Source organism: Gracilinanus agilis, chromosome 1, assembly GCF_016433145.1.
Source record: "Gracilinanus agilis isolate LMUSP501 chromosome 1, AgileGrace, whole genome shotgun sequence".
Classification (NCBI taxonomy): Eukaryota; Metazoa; Chordata; class Mammalia; order Didelphimorphia; family Didelphidae; genus Gracilinanus; species Gracilinanus agilis.
Window position 1 is genome coordinate 379,992,802 of NC_058130.1, and position 21,047 is coordinate 380,013,848.

Below are 21,047 nucleotides of genomic sequence, written 5' to 3' on the forward strand. Positions count from 1 at the left end.
CTTTGGGGCAAACCATCTCTAGCTTGCTAAATACATTCATAAGTGATGAAATACATAAAGCCAAGCACCTTCTCACTTTTAGAACCTGAAATTTTCATCCTTTGTGAAGGACTGCATTTTCACTTGCATAAAACTCCTTCTTGGATATCTTCTTGTGAATGGAATTGGTTTGCTGAAGTTGGGTTCAGAGTCACCGGGCTGGGTTGCTGAAAGGCTTTGTCAGTGGGGCACAAGCCCTAGCTCAATGCTTAACCTTCTTAATCTTTTTCTCTGTCTTAGAACTCTCTGGAAGTCTGTCCAAGCCTTCTCAAAATGTATTTGTTCTTGTTTTAAAGCCCTTACCTTTTGTACCTTCCATCTGAGAATCAATACTGTATATTGGTTCCAAGGCAGAAGAGCGATAAAGGCAAAGCAATGGGAGTTAAGTGACTTGCCCAGGGTCACACAGCTAGGAAGTGTCTGAGGTCAAATTTGAAACCAGGACCTCCCTCACCGGTTCTGGCTCTCAATCCACTGAGCCACCTATCTGCTCCTGTGAAAATGTTTTTAATTATGTAAAATGAAACCTAAAGAATCAACAAGGAAATCAATTATGTTTAAATATAGCTATTAAAATATATGATGATTAATTCACAAATCTCAGGTTAAGACCCCCTGCATGGATTTTCTCACATGAGAAAAAAAGTTTTATGAGACTGGGTCTGCTCTAGAGAGGAGGCTTAACAACTGGGGAAATCAGAAAAAGTCTCCTGAAGAGAACTTTGGTTTAGAAGTACAAAAGACATTTCAGGCAATTCAATGCAACTTCTTTTGCAGATGACAACCATGCAGCTCTGAGAGGCCACACAGGTAGCGAGGGGCAGAGTTAGAATTCGAAGTCAGGTAATCTGTCAACAAACTGAGAGGCTTTCCATAGCATCACCAGAGCAGCAGTGGATTCACCATATGCTTAGAAACAATATCATTTGCTGGGATACTTGCTTAAGCAAGAGAACCAGCTGAAGAGAATAGCTTCTGCTCATGGGAAAGGGATAGAAAAATTGCATAAAAATCCAGACTAAGTTAATGATGTTCAGCTTTTTTTTCCAGATTTTTCAGCTGTCTCTGATTCTTTCTGACTTTGGGGTTTTCTTGGCAAAGATATTGAAGTGGTTTTTCATTGCCTTCTCCAGCTCATTTTATAGCTGAGGAAACCGAGGCAAACAGGGATAAGTGCCTTTCCCAGAATCATACAGCTAGTAGATGTCTGAAGCCAGATTTGAACTTAGGAAGATGAGCCTTCCTGACTCCAGGGCCAACACTTTATCCACTGTGTCACCTAACTGCTCCATGTACCTTACTGTTTAAAAACTTCATTGTAATGGTTGACAAAGTGAGAGATGGTGAAAAAATGGTTCAGGATTAAAAAAAAAAAGAGTCCCAAAGTTCACAGGCTTGGAATCCCTATCTCTACATCACGAATACTTTAAATACTTTATTCAAGAACAGAAAGGGGAAGGTGATGGATGAGCAGAACAATGAATAACATCACTCCCACCATCAAATGAAAATAACCACATCTTAATAGAGAAGGACGAGAGCCATTTGAGAGCCAGCTCTCTGGATTCAGTTGATTTAACAGAATAAAGATAAAAATCAAGAGTAAGTTGGAAGAAAAGACATAGTTATAACAGCCATTAGCTGACCTATTCAAATAAACTACTTCTGCTGGATAATGGGAAGAGGATTAAGAATAAGTATAAGAAAAAGAATAAGAATAAGAGAACATCCATGAAGTTGGAGTCCAAGGAGCTTGGGAGTATAGTGACACCTATTGAAATTTCCAGATATAAAAAGAGAGAGTGGGGTCATGAAGAAGACTGCAGATCAGTTACTGAACTTCTTGAGAAAGTAAACATAAATATGGGAAAGCCAGCAGATGACTGTAACAATATCTGTGCCTGATAATGCCAACACATGGAATGAGTCTTAGGTGAAGAGAGGTTGATGACTGGGAGTGAGCCAACTGGCAAAAAGACTGTTTAGGAGTGGGAGTGAGGAGCAAAGGATGGGGCTATTTCTTCTCCTGGCTTTTTTTCTTGCATGGTGATTAACAATTTATGACTCCCTTGATAAACTGTAAGCTCTTTGAAGGACAAGGCTAGATTTGCTTTTTCTTTGTAACTCTAGAACTTAGTGTTCCCTGGCATAACATAAGTGTGTCATAAATGTTTGTCGAATGAGTGATGAAAGAAAACACTGAGTACTAGAGAAGTTAGCTAGGGAAGTGTTCCTCTACTTGAGGAACCAGATTTCCATTATTAATAGAAGATGTTCACCCCTTATTTTAGAAGAGGACCAAAGACATCACAATTTTGGGATGAAATAGTGTTTGTTGGGCGATGTCTTGATTTGCATGTGAACTGGATTTAAGTGAGACATTAGGGTGCCCTACATAACACCCTTTTGGGGAAATGGCTAGAATGCCAATACTGAGGGTTGTCTGCCTGAATTTTGAGTTGAATTTTTTAATTTTTTAATTTATGATGTATAACAGATGGACTATTCTTCCTCCTGGCCCTGTGTAGAGTGTTTATTTTGTATATACGGATTTACAATTTATCTAGTTTTGGCAATGTATTCCTTTTCTAATGGGATAAGATTTACCAAAAGATCTTTTAAAGATACACTTTGAGACTCTCCATGGCCACATTATTAGCCTCACTTTCTATTTCAGAGTCATAGAAGTCTAGAGTCAAGACAAAAGTCAAAGCAACATGGTGATGGCCGGGGATGACATGGATGACTTCGACATCTTCAATGTCTAATCAAGCTCTAAGTATTCCTGCTTCAGCCTCCTTCATGGCCATTGGAACAAATTATTCTCTTCCATCCATTGTGCTGGGAGAAATCTTCATATGCTTGGGTAGACATATCCTTAACTCACTGATGGTTTGAGACTTGTTGGTTATCCTCAACCTGGTTTAGTCCTTCTGACTAACTGGTTTTATGAAGTATGTGGCATGCTATAACTTCTTAAAGTTATGGGTGAGAGTTGCATGCCAGGTTGCAGCCCTGAAAAGGACTCAGAAAGCCCTCATACTGGAGTGGCCAGTCCTCTCTAAAAGGAGTTTGAGAAGGGATATGGAACAAGGGGGAGTTTAACAAGAATACAGTAGTTTCTAATCAGCTCAATAGAATAAGAAAGCAGAGTAGCATTTGGTCAGTGAAGGGATAGAGCTGTAGTGGATGGGCAGAAAATTCCAAGAGAGGTAAGAAGGAAAGAGAGTTTTCATCTGAGCACAAATTATCTTTGAATCATAGGAATCAAAGTAGCATTAGCTGAGGTTTGCCTGCCATAGAAAAGGAAAACAATCATTGATTGGAATACCTACTCTCCATACTTTTGTGATTCCTAAACACGGAATCTCTGCAAGAACAATGGCATCACCTTCCACAATTGATCCCTGGAAATACAGGGGACCTGGGTGTGTGGGCACCAGGTTCATGTGGCAGAGAGTTCTTTCCAGGCATCTGGATCAGCAGGTAAGTGGGAATTATATCCCCAAGCTGGGCTAAGATCATATTTGATGGTAGGACCCTTGGGGTGGAGCAATGAGGAAGTGAAGACATAACATAAAGTGAAAAGTGGGAAATGGTATGACCTGAGCAAAGTCTATACTAAGGATGTAAACTGTGCTAGATTATAATTTTATTGTTTTGAATATAAGCATTTTTTTGCCTTTATCAGACATAGTATGTGTGGGTGTATCTGAAGTTTTATGGATTTTCTTAAATATATTTATATGTTCTTTGGGTAAAAGGGATTTATTTTAAAAAATTAACATAATACTTGAGCACAAGGAATGTTAGAATGATTTCATACATTCCTCAATGAGGCCTGTGTTCTAAAAGCCCTAGAGAGTTCTGGGAGACAATAAGCCATGTAATGGACAGGAAATGTCAGGACTGATTAACCTGAAGAATGTACCCCACTTCCACCCTTCCTTCTAATGCCAACTGTGGACAACCAAGACTTCAGAGCACAAGGGAATAAAACTTGGCTTACATCCCTCATCTGATCCTATAATTAATTGCAAATCCCAGAGGCAACAATGAACAAATGACAACAATAGCTCTCCATATGATCTGGGGTTCTTTTAGCCAAAGGACCTTTTCATAATAAACAAGAGCAAAGGCAATAATTTAGCATGGCCAAGGAAGGAAGATTTGGAATACTGCTCAAAACAGAGTTAGAATGCAAGGGCAGGGCAGCTAGGTGGAGCAATGGTTAGAGTGCCATGTCTGGAGTCAGGAAGACTCATCCTCCTGAGTTAAATTCTGGCCTCAGACACTAGCTGTGTGACCATGGGTAAGTCGCCTAACCCTGTTTGCCTCAGGTTCTTCCTCTATAAAATAACTGGAGGAAGAAATGGCAAACTACTCCAGTATCTTTACCAAGAAAACCCCAAATGGGGTCATGAAGAATTGGATGTGGCTGAAAATGACCCAATGACAAAAAGAAGCATTCCAAGCACTAATGCTTCCCTATATAAACTCACCTTCTATGGGAAATAGCCAGAATGCTAACCCTGAAGATTGTCTGCCTAAATTATGAGTTGAATTCTTTGATTTGTTCATCTGTGTGATATGCAAGGGATGGGACTATTCTTCCTCCTGACTCTGTGTGTTGTGTTTATCTTGTATGTACTGATTACAGTTTGTGTAGTTGTGGAAACATATACCTTTTTAATAAAGAGCCATTTAAAACTACACGTTGAGAACAGAAAGAAGCAAGAAGAGTTTCGAGATTATAGGGTCCTGTTCCACCTACAGTAGCTGGTTAATTCATGAGTTGTTTGCGGGACGGTGAGTAGATCACTCTGGAGCTGATCTTTTTATCCTAATGTCCCATTCCTCCCCCAAATCCCTATTTCCAGAACTACTTCCTGACTCTCATCTTCAATTATTATTTCTCTGCTAGGCCCTTTCTTTTTGCCTAAAAACATGCTTAGCCTTATGTGGTCTTAAAAATTAAATAAAACAAAGATAATTTTCTTTGAACTCTGACAACCCATCAAGCTATCTTGATTTCAGATCTGGTCTCAGATATTTACTACCCATGAGATCCTGGGAAAGTCACTTAACCTCTGTTTGCCTCAGTCTTTTTATTTGTAAAATGGGGAAAATAATATCACCTATACTGCAGGGTTGTTGTGAGGATAAAATGATGTCAGAATTGTAAAGGGCTTAGCATAGTGCCTGGCTTTGCAAATGTTAATTATTATTATTATTTTCCTATAGTGCTACTGTCCTCTATTGCCTCCTATTCACCATCTACTTATTCCTGTGCCTATGCAATCTGGCTTTATTAAAACTGTTCTTTACATTTTAATTGAAGTTGCCAAATGCAATGACTTTTCCTCAGTCTTCACCACTGATAATTTCTTTCTTGATAGTCTACCAAGATCTATCCTGATGAAGATCAGGAGCATAACTGATTAGTTATGATGTGGCATCATTGCTGATTGCTCTCACCAATCTACTAACTGGGGAAATCTTTTAAGAATTTGCCTGCTTAGCCATCTGGGGCAATATTGCAATTAAGAAATGACACCATAATATAATTAACAAGTTCAAGATGTTTGGAATATGGGAAAGGGAAGGAAGCAGATTGCCTTCCTCTCCCTCCCTCAGGTCCAGCGAGTATAAGAATTCTCAAGAGAGAGAGAGAGATCTCAATAGGTCATGGATTAAGGAGTTGATTTTCTATCATGAGTAGGGCAGGACTTCCTTGGTTCATAAATGACTCTTTTCTTAGAAAAGGAGCGAGCCATTTCCACTGACCTTCAAATATTTCAGTATTCATAATGTAAATGTCATGATGTCATCCCCAAGTTCTCAAGAGAAAAGAGTTGAGCTTCCCCCCTGCCTAGAATATGACCTAACTTTAAAATAATAGGGAAGCTTGAAGACACAGGCCTTCTGGAATCACCTTGGTTCATTTCTTCACTTCCAGTTGGCCACAAGAATAGTAATTATGAGAAAAGAAAGTTTGGGGCTCTCCTCTCCTCTTCTCTCTTCTCCTCTCCTCTCCTCTGCTTCCCTCTCCCTCTCCCTCTCCTCTTCTCTTGACTTTTCCACTTTTCTCAGGTACACTATTAGGTTTCCTAGACCCAGACATCAATTGGCAATATACTTCCTTCATTCTTATCTTCCTAATTGTTTGCTTTACCTACATTGTTTGCATTTATATACATACATACATTTGTGTAACTGTTATTGTGTTTTATTTTAATTATGCAAGAGTCTTTTTCAAATAGATTTGCATATTTGTACTTAGCTAGGAATTTCTACTTATAGTCCAAGTGCCAGAGAGATTTCTTTCAACTTCTGCTGAGTTTGCAGCTTCATTATGGAGCTTAAAGAATTTGCCCAAGTACCCCCAAATTCTCAATATTCTCTTTCTCTGACTATTCATTTTGTTTCTCCTTGCCCCCTTCTCTCCTTTCCCCTCTCTCCCATGAAATTATAAAATGAGTATTTTTTACTTAGTGGGTTTCAATTTCTAAGTTTTATAATGGTCTAGAACAGTGATAGGTCAACCTTTAGAGATCTAGTGCCTAAACTGTACCCTTCCATCACATATGAGCCATCCTCTTACCCTGGACAGGAGGGAGGAAGTGCTCCCATTGGGCTGCTGGGCAAATGGGCAGGTGATATGAAAAAAAATGTCCTCAGGCATGGTGGACAGGGAAAGGGAGCAGCCCCTTCCTGCATGTTTTCCATAAATTCACCATCATGGTTCAAGAAGATCCCCAAAGTTCACCTCCAGATTCAAGTACCACAGTACCAGGTCAGAGTTTGGAATCTATTAACTATGATTACTTTTTCCAGTCTTTATTATAATACTTTTTACAATACTATCCTATACCTTATAATACTTTCCTTTATAATGCTATGTTTTTTCCCCCTGGTTCTCCTCCTACCTCTTAATTCCTTGATCTCCTTCACTGATTCATTTTCAAACTTGTGGCCCATAAGTATGGATATTACCCCAAACTTATGTCCTAGACCCTTTTCCCTTCCTTTTCTTTCCCTTCTCCTTCCTTCCCCTTCCCTTCCCTTCTCTTCATACTCAAATCTATTCCCATAGCTTCAATTTTTACCTCTTATATAGATGACTCTAAAGTCTTTATCTCCAACCCAGCTTCTTACCTGAGTTCTAATCCTATGTTTACAATTTCCTGCCAGACATAACCACTCAGATTTTCTACTGAAAGCTATAACTCAATATGTACAAAATCCAACTCATCATCTTCCTTCCCCTCTTGCCATAACTTAAAACTATCCTTCCTTCCAATGGCCTTTTTCTGTTGATAACATCTTCCTGGATAAACAAAGTCAGGACCTAAAAATCTCTTCTTTACCTCTTATGTCCAATGAATCACAGTTAAGTAATCCTACTGATTTTACCTCCACAAAATCTGTTACATCCAATCCACCCATCCTCTCTATTCTCACTCCTACCACCTTAGTTACCCCTCATTATCTTTAGCCTAGAGTAGATATATTATGTGCAGACTGGCTAATTATAATACAATGCAACCTGAATCAGATTAAAATGGAATTGGGAAATATTTAACAAGACATAAAAAACAATAGAACATGCATAATGTTAACATGGTCAATGTAAGGCTTGCAGGGATCCTTACTGGTCTAGTGGTGTCCATTTCTATTTGAGTTTGATATCACTGGCCTAGAGAACTATGTTAAGTTAACTCCTCTCTGGGCCACCAGCCTATTTCCTCTCCAATCCATCCAACTCCAATACATCCTACAGAGTTGCCAAATTAATCTTCCTAATGTATTTTTCTTCTCTGTTTATAAACCTCCAGCATTCTATATTGTTTTTCACTCAATCAACATTTTAAAGCATTGATAAGTAATAAACCATTTTAAAGCATTGATAAGTAATAAACCAATAGCTAACATATATATATATATATATAAAACTTTTAGCTTTGTAAAGCATTTTACATATATCAACTCTTAATCTTCACAGACATACTCTGGAATGGGTGCTATTATTATCCCTATTTTATAGACAATGAAACTGAGGCTAAGAGAAGTGATGTGACTTGTTCAAAGTTATAATGCTAACAAGTGTATGAGGCAGGATTCAAACATAGGTCTAACTTATGCCAGCGCCTATGGCTGTATCACTCTGAACACTCCTGATCTCATCTGATTTTGAAAGCTAAGCAAGGTTGGCCTGGTTAGTACTTGAATGGGAGACCTATGAGTGATTTTTTTTTCTTTTTTCCTTGGGGCAGATAGATGGTGCAGTGGAATCCTGGAGTTAAGAAGACCCGAGTTCAAATTCAATCCCGGACACTTACTATGTGACCCCGGGATAGTCACTTAACCCTTTTTGCTTCAGTTTCCTCATCTGTAAAATGAACTAGAGAAAAAAATGGCAAACCCCTCTAGTATCTTTGTGGAGAAAACCCCAACTGGGGTCACAAGGAGTTGAACAGGGCTGAAATGACCAAATAACAATCACCAAAAATGTGCATAGTATAGCATCGTTCCTGGTTTCCAGTGGTGTTAAATAAGTGATTGTTGAATTTGAACATATTATTTATCCCCCCCAGATTGTAAGGTCCTGGGTAGCAAGGACTATCTTACTTTTGCCTCTATATTTCCAATGTCTTGCTTAGTGCCAGGCACATACCAAGCATTAACAAAAACATTTTGGATTGATTGACCAACAAAATGCTTTCAGATCATTTTAAAGTACCCTCAACCCTAGTAGTGATATAGAAAGTAGAATAAACATATCTTGATAACTCGGTGTTTTTGTGGTCTAGGGACACAGAACTTATGGAAGTACAAAGTCCATTGAAAGTGACTCACTTGATCAATGACGCATGTAAAACCCAGTGGAATTGCTCATTGGCTATTGGAGGGGGGTGGGAAGAGGGGAAGGAAAGAACATGATTTATGTGACCATGGAAAAATATTCTAAATTAATTAATGTATCAAATAAACTTAAAACAAACAAACAAAAAAGAATAGTGATTAAAAAAAGAAAATGACCCAAAGTAGATTCTTTTTTGTCTCACTTTTCTAGACAGATCATCTTGGTTTCCACTGAGGTCATCAATCCTTACTTTCTTTTAGGAAGAAAAATGTCTTTAATGCTAGATTTATAGAATTATCTTTGTAGAACTGGATATGGTAAAATAACTGAAAATACTTGATGTTTATAAATGGTATAACCTTGGACAAGTCATTTCACTTGTCTGTGCCTCAATTTTCTCATTTGTAAAGGGATAGATTGTGAGGAACAGGTCCTGACAAGATAGTGGACTAACAGATATAGCCCTGGAAAGGATCTTAGAGGCTACTTAGCCTAGTATCTATAAGAGGAACAACCACCTACTCAAAAGAATCTTGATCTGGGCGTTAGTGTGGCAAAGGCTATTTTCTTTCATCCTCAAGAGAATGGGCACTCAGGAGCCAGCGCTACAGATGTTACAGCCAGCAAGCAAGTACAAGGAATGGGAGTACCATTGGCTCATGATTACCCAATCTCCTGAAGATGAAGGAAAATAGCTTTTGCCACACTAACACCCAGATCAAGATTCTTTTGAGTAGGTGGTTGTTCCTCCAGGGCTATATTTGTGATCCTATTTGCTTAGTAAAACACCTCACATTTATATACCACTTTTCAGATTTTCCAGTGCTTTTCCCATAGCTATCCTATACTGTAAGCAACAGAAATAAAGATAGGGACTGGATTTGAGACTTCATTGGTATAGGGAAGTTTCAGTCAGTAAATTCCCTTTACCAATGCAAATTAATAATGAGCACTTCCCTGGGCAATTTATCCTCTTAAAGAGTTGTCCAAGTTTTTCTGGCTAAGTAGGTAATACAAATCTAATGGGGTTTTGGCACATACCCTTAGATGGAGGCACCCATGTGGGAGACACCAGAGACCTACTTCTCAAAGGCATCGTCCCATTTTTGCCTATGAGATGGGTAGGAATAGCCTCTTCCTATTGGCTGTATAGCTGGAACTAGTTATTAATGGAGACACAGTGGTTCTGTCTTTTTGGTGGCTTCAGTGTCTTGTTCACATGTAGCATGGGAATCATGCACTAAGCCACATTGCCTTCTTAGGTCCTATGGCTCTGAGAAACAGGCTTGGAAGTTTATTTTGTTTGTTTTTGTTGCTGTTCAGTAATTTCATTTTTTTAAAAAAATGTCTTTATTAAGTGCCACAAACACTATGCTTTAAGACTCATGCCAGGAAGTCTTCTAAGATTTGCCATCTAGAAGTTATCCTCTTCTCCCCAATCTCACATTCCTATCTCTTTAACATCTACACATTTGTCATATTCTTAATTGAATTATAACAGAAACATAGAATCTTAGAGTTGGAAAGGATCTCGGAAGACATCTAGTTCAAACCATGTCAGAAAAGGATTTCATTAGATAATAACACTGACAAATGGTCAACCAAACTTTGTTTGAGACCTCCAGTGAAAGGACCCCTACTATGTTTTGAGGAAATCCAGTTCATTTTTGTTATTGTTGTTCTGTCATTTCAATTATGTCCAACTGTCCATTGTTCAGTCATTTCAGTCATGTCCAAGACTTCATGAGCCCATTGAGAGTTTTCTTGGCAAAGATTAGACTGGTTTGCCGTTCCCTTCTCTAGCTCATTTTATAGATGAGGAAACTGAGGCAAACAGGGTAAAGTGATTTGCCTAGCGTCAACACTGATAATGAATGTCTGAGGCCAGATTTGAACTCAGGAAGATGTCTTCCTGACTCCAGGTTCAGTTCTCTATTTACTGCACCATCTAGCTGCCCTTTTACAAGTCTAGGTATAGGTAATAGAATTCCCAGATCAGGACTGTGAGCTGTAGGGATCCCAGAATTCTAGTCTAGATATTATTGATAGGGGGCAGCTGGGTAGCTCAGTGGAGTGAGAGTCAGGCCTAGAGACAGGAGGTCCTAGGTTCAAACCCGGCCTCAGCCACTTCCCAGCTGTGTGACCTTGGGCAAGTCACTTGACCCCCATTGCCCACCCTTACCAATCTTCTACCTATGAGACAATACACCAAAGTACAAGGGTTAAAAAAAAATTAGATATTATTGATAGCCCATCAAGGAAGTCCTGAGAAGCCAGGGTGCATGAATGCAAGCCTACAGGTGGGGTGGGGGGCCACTTTGGTCTTAGAACATAGTGGGATGAATCTTATACAGTGATTGAGTTAAACTGTGAACCTAATTCTTCTTCCTTCCCCAGAGACTGAGAAGGTTATATTCTTTTTGGTGGGGGGAGAGAGGGAAAAGGGTGATTATGTCCCTATATGAGAGAGGCAATATTTATATGCTTTTTTTGCCTTCCAAATAAATATTCCTTTGTAAAAGCTAATCAGATTTTTTAAATGGAGTGATTAAATGGAGCTCTAATACTGGGACCCCTAAAATTAAGGGAATACAATTGGTAGGGGCTTGAGTCAATGCTCCCCTCTAACTTCTTAGGGTATCAGAGTAGTTACAGTTACACAAGGATTATTCTCACTTTACAGATTTAGGAAACTGAGCCCCAGATAATTTAAGTAATTTGCCCACGTTCACAAAGCTAGTGAGTGTGAGAACTGAGATTTGGATTTGGCTAGGTCTTTGGTCTCTATGTCTAGCCCTCTTTATAATAAAGGGAAAAGTCACCAAAGGCTCCCTAGCCCACCCCAGCCCACCCCCAGTTTGGTTGTCTACTCTGATCTCTTCAGAGGGTATTTTTGTTGTTGTTGTTGGAGCCCCAACCTCAACCATTTCAACTGATGAGAACTAGAGATCCTATCAGCCCCCAAGTTCTGTGAGTTATCGCCACCTGCTGGATGTCTCTTCACACTTCTTCCACTGGAGTCATGGTGACTGTAACCAGATGTGCATGAACTTCAGAATCCCTTGTTGGTTTCTGAAATCACTTTACAAGCTCCAAGGTCAAGAAGAGCCGTGGGAGACTCATTCCATGGGCCCAAAATGAAACTCTTAAATATGCCAGATATTAGGGTTGGGGGGGGGGGGGAAGAGGGTAACAGCCATAGTTCCATAAGCCCCTCAAATGCTGCTTCTGACCAGCACAAATGGCATGCTGGAGTGCCATTAGCTTGAATAGCAACCAGGTTATCCTGTCATGAAAGCAGCTCCTTTTTCCCCAGGGGAAAAGCATATTCTAAGACTGTGTGAACATATTGACACCAAAGCCACCAGGCAATACCATGAAAAAGAACAGTAACAACAAATCTGCTAACATACTTTAGGTTCTAGTTGAGTTTCAGAAAAACAAAACAATTTTCTAAATTTGTTTTTGTTCTTTAAACCTGTAATAGAGAGGCATTATAACTGGCTTTTAGTGAGAAAACATTACTTAGAATCTCAGATCTTCCACTTATAACCTATGGAACCTTAGACAAGTGACTTCACTTCTCATCTGTAAAATGGGAGTATTGGACTCAGTGACACCTAAGGTCCTATTTAGCTCTAGGTCAAGGGTTCTTAGCTTTTTTGGGGGGTCATGAACCCTTTTAGCAGAGTCTAGTGAAGTCTATGGATCCCTTCTCAGAATGTTTTTAAATAGATAAAATAAAATATGTAGGATGGGGGCAGCTAGGTGATACAGTATATAGAGCACTAGGGTGGAATCAGGAAGACCTGAGTTCAAATCTGGTCTCAGACACTTACTAGGTGTGTGACTATGGGCACAAGTCACTTAACCCTATTTTCCTTAGTTTCCTCACCAGTAAAATGAGCTGGAGAAGGAAATGGCGAACCACTCTAGTATCTTTATCGAGAAAACAACAAATGGAGGGGCAGTTAGGTGGCTCAGTGGATAGAGAGCCAGGCCAAGAGATGTGAGGTCCTGGGTTCAAATATGGTCTCAGATACTTACTAGGTGTGTGACTGTGGGCAAGTCACTTGACCCCCGGTTGCCTAGCCCTTTCTGTTCTTCTGCCTTAGAATCAATATTGATTCTAAGATGGTAAGTAAGGGTTTTATTACAACAAAATAAAACCCTAAATGGGGTCATGAAGAGTCAGACCCAACTGAACAATAAACAGTAGGGAAAATGCATACTTTTTTTTTTCATCCAAGTTCACCCCCTGAAATCTTTTTATGGACCAGGTTAAGAGCCCCTGCTTGAGATCAATGATCCTACAAGCTGCTTTTGAAACCTGGCTTTTCCACTAACTACTTGTACAATCTTGGACAAGTTGCTTGAACTCTCCAGTCCTCTGTGACTTCTTTTGTAAAATGAGAGAGTTGACTTAAATGACCTCCAAAAGTCTGTTTCAGCTTGAAATCTAGGATCCAACCAGTTGTTTTGCTATTCAGAGGCAGCTTATACTTCAAAAGTTCAAGGATAGCTGATTTCCTTCACGGATACAGACTGCATGTCTTAAGAGAGCATTCTTTTGAGTTGTGGCTGAAAAAATTCATTACAAGTTGGAAAAACTTCTAGCGATGCCCATCATCGATCTGTACTCAAAATCTTTTCAACTTTGATGAGTTATCAGACTGAGACTTTAGTGGGGGATAGATAGCTTCAGTTCACTATTATTTTTGTTGAGATAGTTATGTCTATATTACAACTTGTTTGATTAAATTCATCTCAACAGAGGACAATGAGTAGACTAGTAAGAGAGAATGAATATGAGGAAAGAATAGGAGGTAAATCTATAGTCAAATTTGAATACTGGGCTTTAAAGTTTTGACTTTACCCTATCAGTTGCTTATTTTTATATAGGCAATATAAAAGATTTTTGACCAGGAGAGAGGCATGATCAAAGCATTTCAGGATGATGAGCCTGGCTTATCAGTTTGCAGAATCGATAGCTCAGAGGAGAGAGGCTCCGGTGAAAGAGATACCATTTAAAAGTGAAGGTATGGGAGTGGTGGTGCCATTTATTCAGTATACTTGCTGGGGCTTAATGAGTAAGGTTCTTTGTTGGCACCCATGACATTCATTATCTTTCCCATTCTTCTCTTTCCTTAGAATGCAGTGTAGATAATTGGCACATCAAAATCAGGTATGCTGATTGGCTAGCCTAGAAATATCTTCTTGAAAAGCCATCATCAGCCAGCAGGCTTTATAATAAAGCTATTTCTCAGCTTTGCATTAGAAAGTGATGAAAGGGCTTCTCTCTTCACCTTCATACCTATCAGTCTGACCCCAAATCTAAAAAAAATAAAATAATCCAAGTTCCCCAGTATTGCTAGAGCTGACACATAGTATTAAAACTTGCCTCAGTTTGTAAATCGCTCCTTTGAAAATGTCCCACGGGCATAAGAACTCACTATTTGACAAAAACTGCTGGGAAAATTGGAAAACAGTATGGGAGAGATTAGGGTTAGATCAACATCTTATACCCTATACCAAGATAAATTCAGAGTAGGTAAATGACTTAAATATAGGGAATGAAATCATGAATAAATTAGGTGAACATAGATTAGTATAACTGTCACATCAGTGGGAAAGGAAGGAATTTAAGACCAAGAAAGAGATAGAGAACATTAAAAGATGTAAAAATGAATAATTTTGATTACATCAAATTAAAGAGATTTTTTAATAAACAAAACCAAAATAGAAGGAAAGTAACAAACTGAGAAAAAAATTTTATAACAAAACTTGCTGACAAAGGGTGAATTTCCCAAATATATAAGGAACTAAGTCAAATCTACACAAAATCAAGCCATTCCCCAATCAACAAATGATCAAGGGACATGAATAGGCAGTTCTCAGATGGAGAAATTAAAACTATCAATAAGCACATGAAAAAGTGTCCTAAATCTCTCATGATTAGAGAAATGCAAATAAAAACAACTCTATTTTTCTTTTTATCATTTTCTAATTTTCATGTCACATTAAGGCTATTGCAGGTATTCTGAAATATCACCTTACACCTAGCAGATTGGCCAATATTGCAGCAAAGGAAAGCGATAAATTTTGGAGGGGATGTGGCAAAATTGGGACACTAATACACTGCTGGTGGAGTTGTGAATTTGTCCAACCATTCTGGAGGGCAATTTGGAATTATGCGCAAAGGGCTTTAAAAGAATGCCTGCCAGGGGGCAGCTGGGTAGCTCAGTGGATTGAGAGCCAGGCCTAGAGGTGGGAGGTCCTAGGTTCAAACCCGGCCTCAGCCACTTCCCAGCTGTGTGACCCTGGCCAGGACACTTAACCCCCATTGCCTAGCCCTTACCACTCTTCTGCTTAACCAATTCACAGTATTGACTCCAAGATAGAAGGTGAGGGTTTAAAAAAAAAAAAAAGACCGCCTGCCCTTTGACCCAACCATACCACTGCTGGGTTTGTACGCCAAAGAGATAATAAGGAAAAAGACTTGTACAAAAATATTCATAGCCATGCTTTTTGTGGTGGCAAAAAAATTGGAAAATGAGGGGATGTCCATGAATTGGGGAATGGCTGAACAAACTGTGGTATCTGATGGTGATGGAATACTATTGTGTTCAAAGGAATAAAGAACTGGAGGAATTCCATGTGAACTGGAACTAACTCCAGGAATTGATGCAGAGTGAAAGGAGTAGAACCAGGAGAACATTGTATACAGAGACTGATGCACTGTGGCACAATCAAATGTAATGGAGTTTTTCTATTAGCAGCAATGCAATTATTCAGGACAACCCAGAGGAACTTATGAGAAAGAATGCTATCCACATCCAGAGAAAGAACTGTGGGAACAGAAACACAGAAGAAAAACATATGGCCAATCATGTGGTTTGATGGGGATATGACTGGGGGGTTGATGTTAAAAGATCACTCTATTGCAAATATGAATAACACAGAAATAGGTTTTGAACAATGATGCATATATAACCCAGTGGAATTGCTTGTCAGCTCTGGGAGGGGGGAGGGAAGAGGGGAAGGAAAGAACAAGAATCATGTAATCATTCTAAATTATTCTAAATAAATAAATAAAATTTCTAAATATTCTAAATAAATTTTCTAAACAAACAAATAAATAATATTAAACATGTCCCACAGGAATTCCTGGTGCACCAGAAGGAAAGGGAACAGTGCAGACTACATGCCAATTACCTAGATTACTACTGCTGACTCAGTTCCTACTCCAGCTATTGGAGTTATGAGTTCAGAGACTAAGCTTTGTGCCATCTCTGGGGAGGCTGATATGATTGCTCTAAGGCACATTGGGATCTGTGCACAAGAAAGCATCAAAGAAACTAAGGTTTGCTACTCTTTTTGCCTTATTCATAATAGGTATCAATGTTGTTTGCGCCTCTGTCTTATTTTTCACCTGGGAGTTCCCAAGACCTGGTACCGTGTTTTACACAAAAGTGCTTAATAAACACATAAGAAGCCTTTCTGTTGAGCCTTATTGATACTCCATAATGGTTCCATATTCAGAAGGAACTGAGACTTTATCAATCTGAATATTTCTTCTAATAATGTAGATTGGAACTCATCTGTGCTTGAATGATTCATCCATTTCCTCCCATAAGGTTATCATTGGGATTCCAACCAATATCCTCCAATACCCTGGAGACTTTCCTAACTTTCTCTCAACATTTTAAGGATACCAGTGGAATTCTTTGACCATTTACCTATCTTGCCTTCCCCTTATCAAGTGACCAACCCAATTTATTGCTCTAGATACATCTTCCCAATGCAAGTTTTTACTCATGTTCTTTGAGGCTGCTCATTTGTTATATTTTTCAGCCTGTCCCATCTGTCCATTTGGTTATATATTGGTCTTTATGTGAAATTAATTTTCAGTTCTTTGGAGACTGTTGTGATATCTAGGCATAAACAGTACATATAAGCCATAGAGACCAAAAAAGACAGGTCTTAGATTTTTATAAAAACATTGGGGTCATTCATGAAACTTCACAACTTCCTGAAAGTGATGCCACTTGCTTTTATCCACCTTTTTAATTTTGGACCCCTTTTAATAGGAACATCTGAAAGACTCTAACTTGGCATCACTGCATCTCCTGCATTGCAATACTGAATAACTTTTGCAAGCTTGCATCTCCTTGTTTTATGCCTTGCCTAATGGTTGTGATCTGAATGTCATTGAACATGGTTGCCACCACTGTAGGGGCTCTTAACGTTTTTGTGTCATGGGCCCTTTGGCTGTCTGGCAAAACCATGGGTCCAAAAAAATGGCCTGCTCTTTTGCATGAGCATTTGTAGACAGGAAGGCTTCAATCACATACAATCTAATGGCTGGTCTAATAACTAGCAGTTTTAATGTAATGAGAATTATGAATGATATTTCAGAATATCTGCAATAGCCTTAATGTGACATGAAAACATTGTGATTTCTAATGGTGACAAATCATAGGTACAGCTGAAAGGGTTTGCTACTCTTTTTGAAAGGGATGAGATTTGTTGCATATGTTCAAAATGAAAGGAAATGATACATTTCAGCTAGAGGTCAGTGAAAGTAATAAATTAATCTTTTTCCCTAATAAATTCGTAGAATACCCTGAAAAATACAGCTGTGAACCCCAGGTTAAGAACTGCTGTATTATTGTTATATCTTACAACAAATCTTGAATTATTCTGACATTTGGATGAAGGACACATTGTTGGAAAAGAGTGTGGAAAACACATTGTACTAAAGCGTTCACTCTATTAGGAAAATTAAGAAGTAATGATGTTTTAGGGTCTCTCTTCTAAAGAATGCAGTATCCCTTGAATGAAAGACATAATCAATCTCCCTTGAATAGAAAACTTAATCAATTTAAGAAGTGATTTTAATTTCCCAAGAAGACAGTACCTAAGCTAGATCAATAGAAAGAATTTATTGGTGACTAAACTAAGAGTGAGAATGTCCTTTTGTTAAGCAAATCAAAAGAAGCTGATGTCCCTTTTGTTTACCACTGACTAGAGCAAAAGAGGGAGTTAGGTTTTCTAGGAAGACAGATCTCTAATTTAATGCCTACATTAACATTGATCTCTATGTTTCCTAATTATAAAAACCCACACAGAAACGATACACTTGTGTTTTATCATTGCTGTGAAATTTTCTCATCTTTTGTTTCATGGTTATTATCCAATTTGAGATAGGAACTGCTTGAGGAAGGAGGGCTTTTCTGATTTAGCGGAAGAATTCTCTTTTTTTCAAGTAGAAACCAGGAACAATAATTTATATATAAAGTGCATTTGGTAGACTTTGCTAAAACCTAAAAGTAGATTGTTTTTCTTTCAAAAGGGTCTTTAAAGTGGTGTTTTGTTTCAACAAATAACAACCAGAGAGAGTTCTTGTATTCTCTACATCTTTTTAGCTAATTATATGATGGTAAAGAGGTGTCTGATATAGAATACTGCATATGAAAGCTTCCTAATCTCTACTAATATCTTTATAGAGGATGCCTTCAATAGCTAATTTTAAAATTTTTGTATAAAAGCGAAAATAGGCACAGATGTAGAAAATTGGTGATGTTCTTTTGGGCACCAAGATTTTTTCCATGTCATTGGTATTTGTCCTTCTTTCACATATATTGTATATTGATCTATAAATGCTCTCATGACAATTGGTCCAATCTAGTTCACTTCCCCTCCCTCAGTCTTTGTTTTCTTTAGTGCCATTTCTACATCCTCTATAAGCACATTTAGGACTAAGATTCAGAGTTAAAGCATGGTCATTCTATTGCCTTGATGGCAAAATGTTTGTTATTTTAAAAAGACAATTTTGCCAATATTTCCATTTTCTCCTTTGTTGTCCTTCCATATTCATCATTAAATGTACTTGTAATCCCTTTGCTTAATCTATTCTCTGGACATCCCATCTTTAAAATGGTCTTATTCTCCACTGTTTCCCTCTGCTTTAAAGAGTAATATTAATCTGCTGTCACAGGACCAGAACACTCCAGAAAAGATTTGTTTATATTAATAGTAAAATCAAATAGACTTGCTTGGCATTCAGAAAAGGGGTTGAGAGGAAGCAAAGGAACAGGTGAAACATTGCAGAGAAGACTAACTTTGCAGAAAGCAATATCTCGCCATTTTCTTACGAACTACAGGAGAGTCTGAACAGCAAGAGTTTGGGTAAGAAGAGAAAAGGACTGAGGAGGAAATAAAGGGAAGCAGTGTTTCATGGAACTGTGGAAAATGTGCTGGATTGGATTATAGGACCCACATTCAAATCCTAGTTCTGCCATTTACCAGCTTTGTGGCCTTGAGCAAATAAATTAACCTCCTACACCCCAAAGTCTTCCTCTGTGAACCTGAGGGAGCTGAACTAGAGGATTGCTGAAGTCCCTTTCAACTCTCCTCTATGACGCACTTTTAATCCCAATGAAGTCTGCCCTGTCAGACAGCATCTAAGTTAGAGTGCTTGGTTCTCCCTATATTTTGGTAAGGTAATATTGACAAGATGGTATGTGTCCAGAGGAGAGTGATTAGGCTAGTGAAAGAACAGGAGAGTGGTCTGTCTCAGGAAACCATGCCATAGAAGGGTTGAAGGAACTAGGAATATTTAGCTAGGAGAAGAGAAGATTTGGGGAGTGGGGCAAGATAATTATATGCAAGAGTAGACTGAAGCTCACTTGAACTGGTTTTCTAGGGCTGATTGTTAAGTTTTCAGCATGTGCATATGTACCTCAGAAATTGGCAAATGCTACAAATTAGGACATGATACTGTCTAGTCTAAGCAAGTAATGGAGAAAACGTAAATAAGTAGATTAAGTTGTGTTGTGAATATATCCCCTCCTCCCCATCAGAGAGCCAGTACATACAACATACTGCTTTAAAAAATTAAGTATTTGAAAGTCTGTCTTGTGAAAGAGTGATCAAATTGGTTCATACTCATAAAGTGGCTATGTTAAATGGTAGGTAAGTAGTTCCCCATTACTAGATGCCTTTAGGGGACTAGTAGAGGTTAAATGACTGCTTTCAATGATATATCATAACAGGTGTTTTTTTTTTAAGGTATGGGTTAGACTAGATGAATCTAAGGTATTGCCTGTTCTTTAATTCTCTTCATTCATTCCATAAATATTTACTGAGATGGCTGAGTGGATAAGGCATTGGACTTGGAATCGGGAAGGTTTCAAACCTAGCTTCAGATACATCCTAGTTGTGTGACCCTGGGCAAGGCACTTCTTCTGGTTTGTCTCAGTTCCTTATCTACAAAATGAGCTGGAGAAGGAAATGGAAAACCCCCAACAGGACCACAAAGAGTCAGATATGTCTGAAATGACTGAACAACAACTACCTGTGTGTATTAGTTATGGTCAGAGATTTAAAGATGAACACATTATGGTTTCTGACCTCAAAGGTAGTAGAGTTTGTTTATAAAGGTGAAAGGACTCAAAGGACAAATCCAATAATAATAGAAATGAAGTGGGTATACTATAACTCTCTAAAAATAGTATGTGAGTTTGAAGTTGTCTTCTTTGTAATGAAAAGCTGTGCTGTACAATCTGCCCTGCCTTCCAACCTCATTGGGCAATGACCAATATGTATTTTCAGGGTTATTAGGTAAGGTTAAGAGGTCTGGTCATATATTTGCTGTCTCTATTCAAATTCAAAACTATAGCCTTATGAAAGAGTGCTAACCAACTGAGGAGAGAAGTCCTGACAGCAGGAATATTATGAAACAACCACCTTTGTGGCTCTTTTAAATCAAGTAAATAGTGAAACTTAAAAAAAAAACAAGAACTTTACTTGGAAAGAAGAACCAGAAAGGATTTAATAAGAAATGGCAAATATAACGGAAAGGGAAGAAATGCTTAATAAAGAAAGTAGGAAGAAAGGCAGAGTAAAAGTAGAGAACATTTTTATGTTCTTCTCTGAAAATATTTAAACCAAAAATCTAGTCAGGAAGAATTGGAATAGTACATATCTATGCCTCTTTAACCCTTCAGTAAACAGAGGGTACTAAAAGTGACTAGAGAACAGAACATCATTTTTGAAGTTTTTTGTTCTCTTCTCTTTACATCAAAGCTCTTTTTCTTTCCTACTATTTGTTTCAGTAACCCTCCTCCTTCCCCTCCCA

At 38.4% G+C, this 21,047-nt stretch overlaps 1 protein-coding gene across 1 annotated transcript in view; it reads right to left on the bottom strand.

The window, feature by feature from the left end:
* EGFLAM (EGF like, fibronectin type III and laminin G domains) overlaps window positions 1–21,047 on the bottom strand; it is a 261,725-nt gene that overhangs the window by 97,261 nt on the left and 143,417 nt on the right. The gene's annotated exons all lie outside the window — the stretch shown is intronic.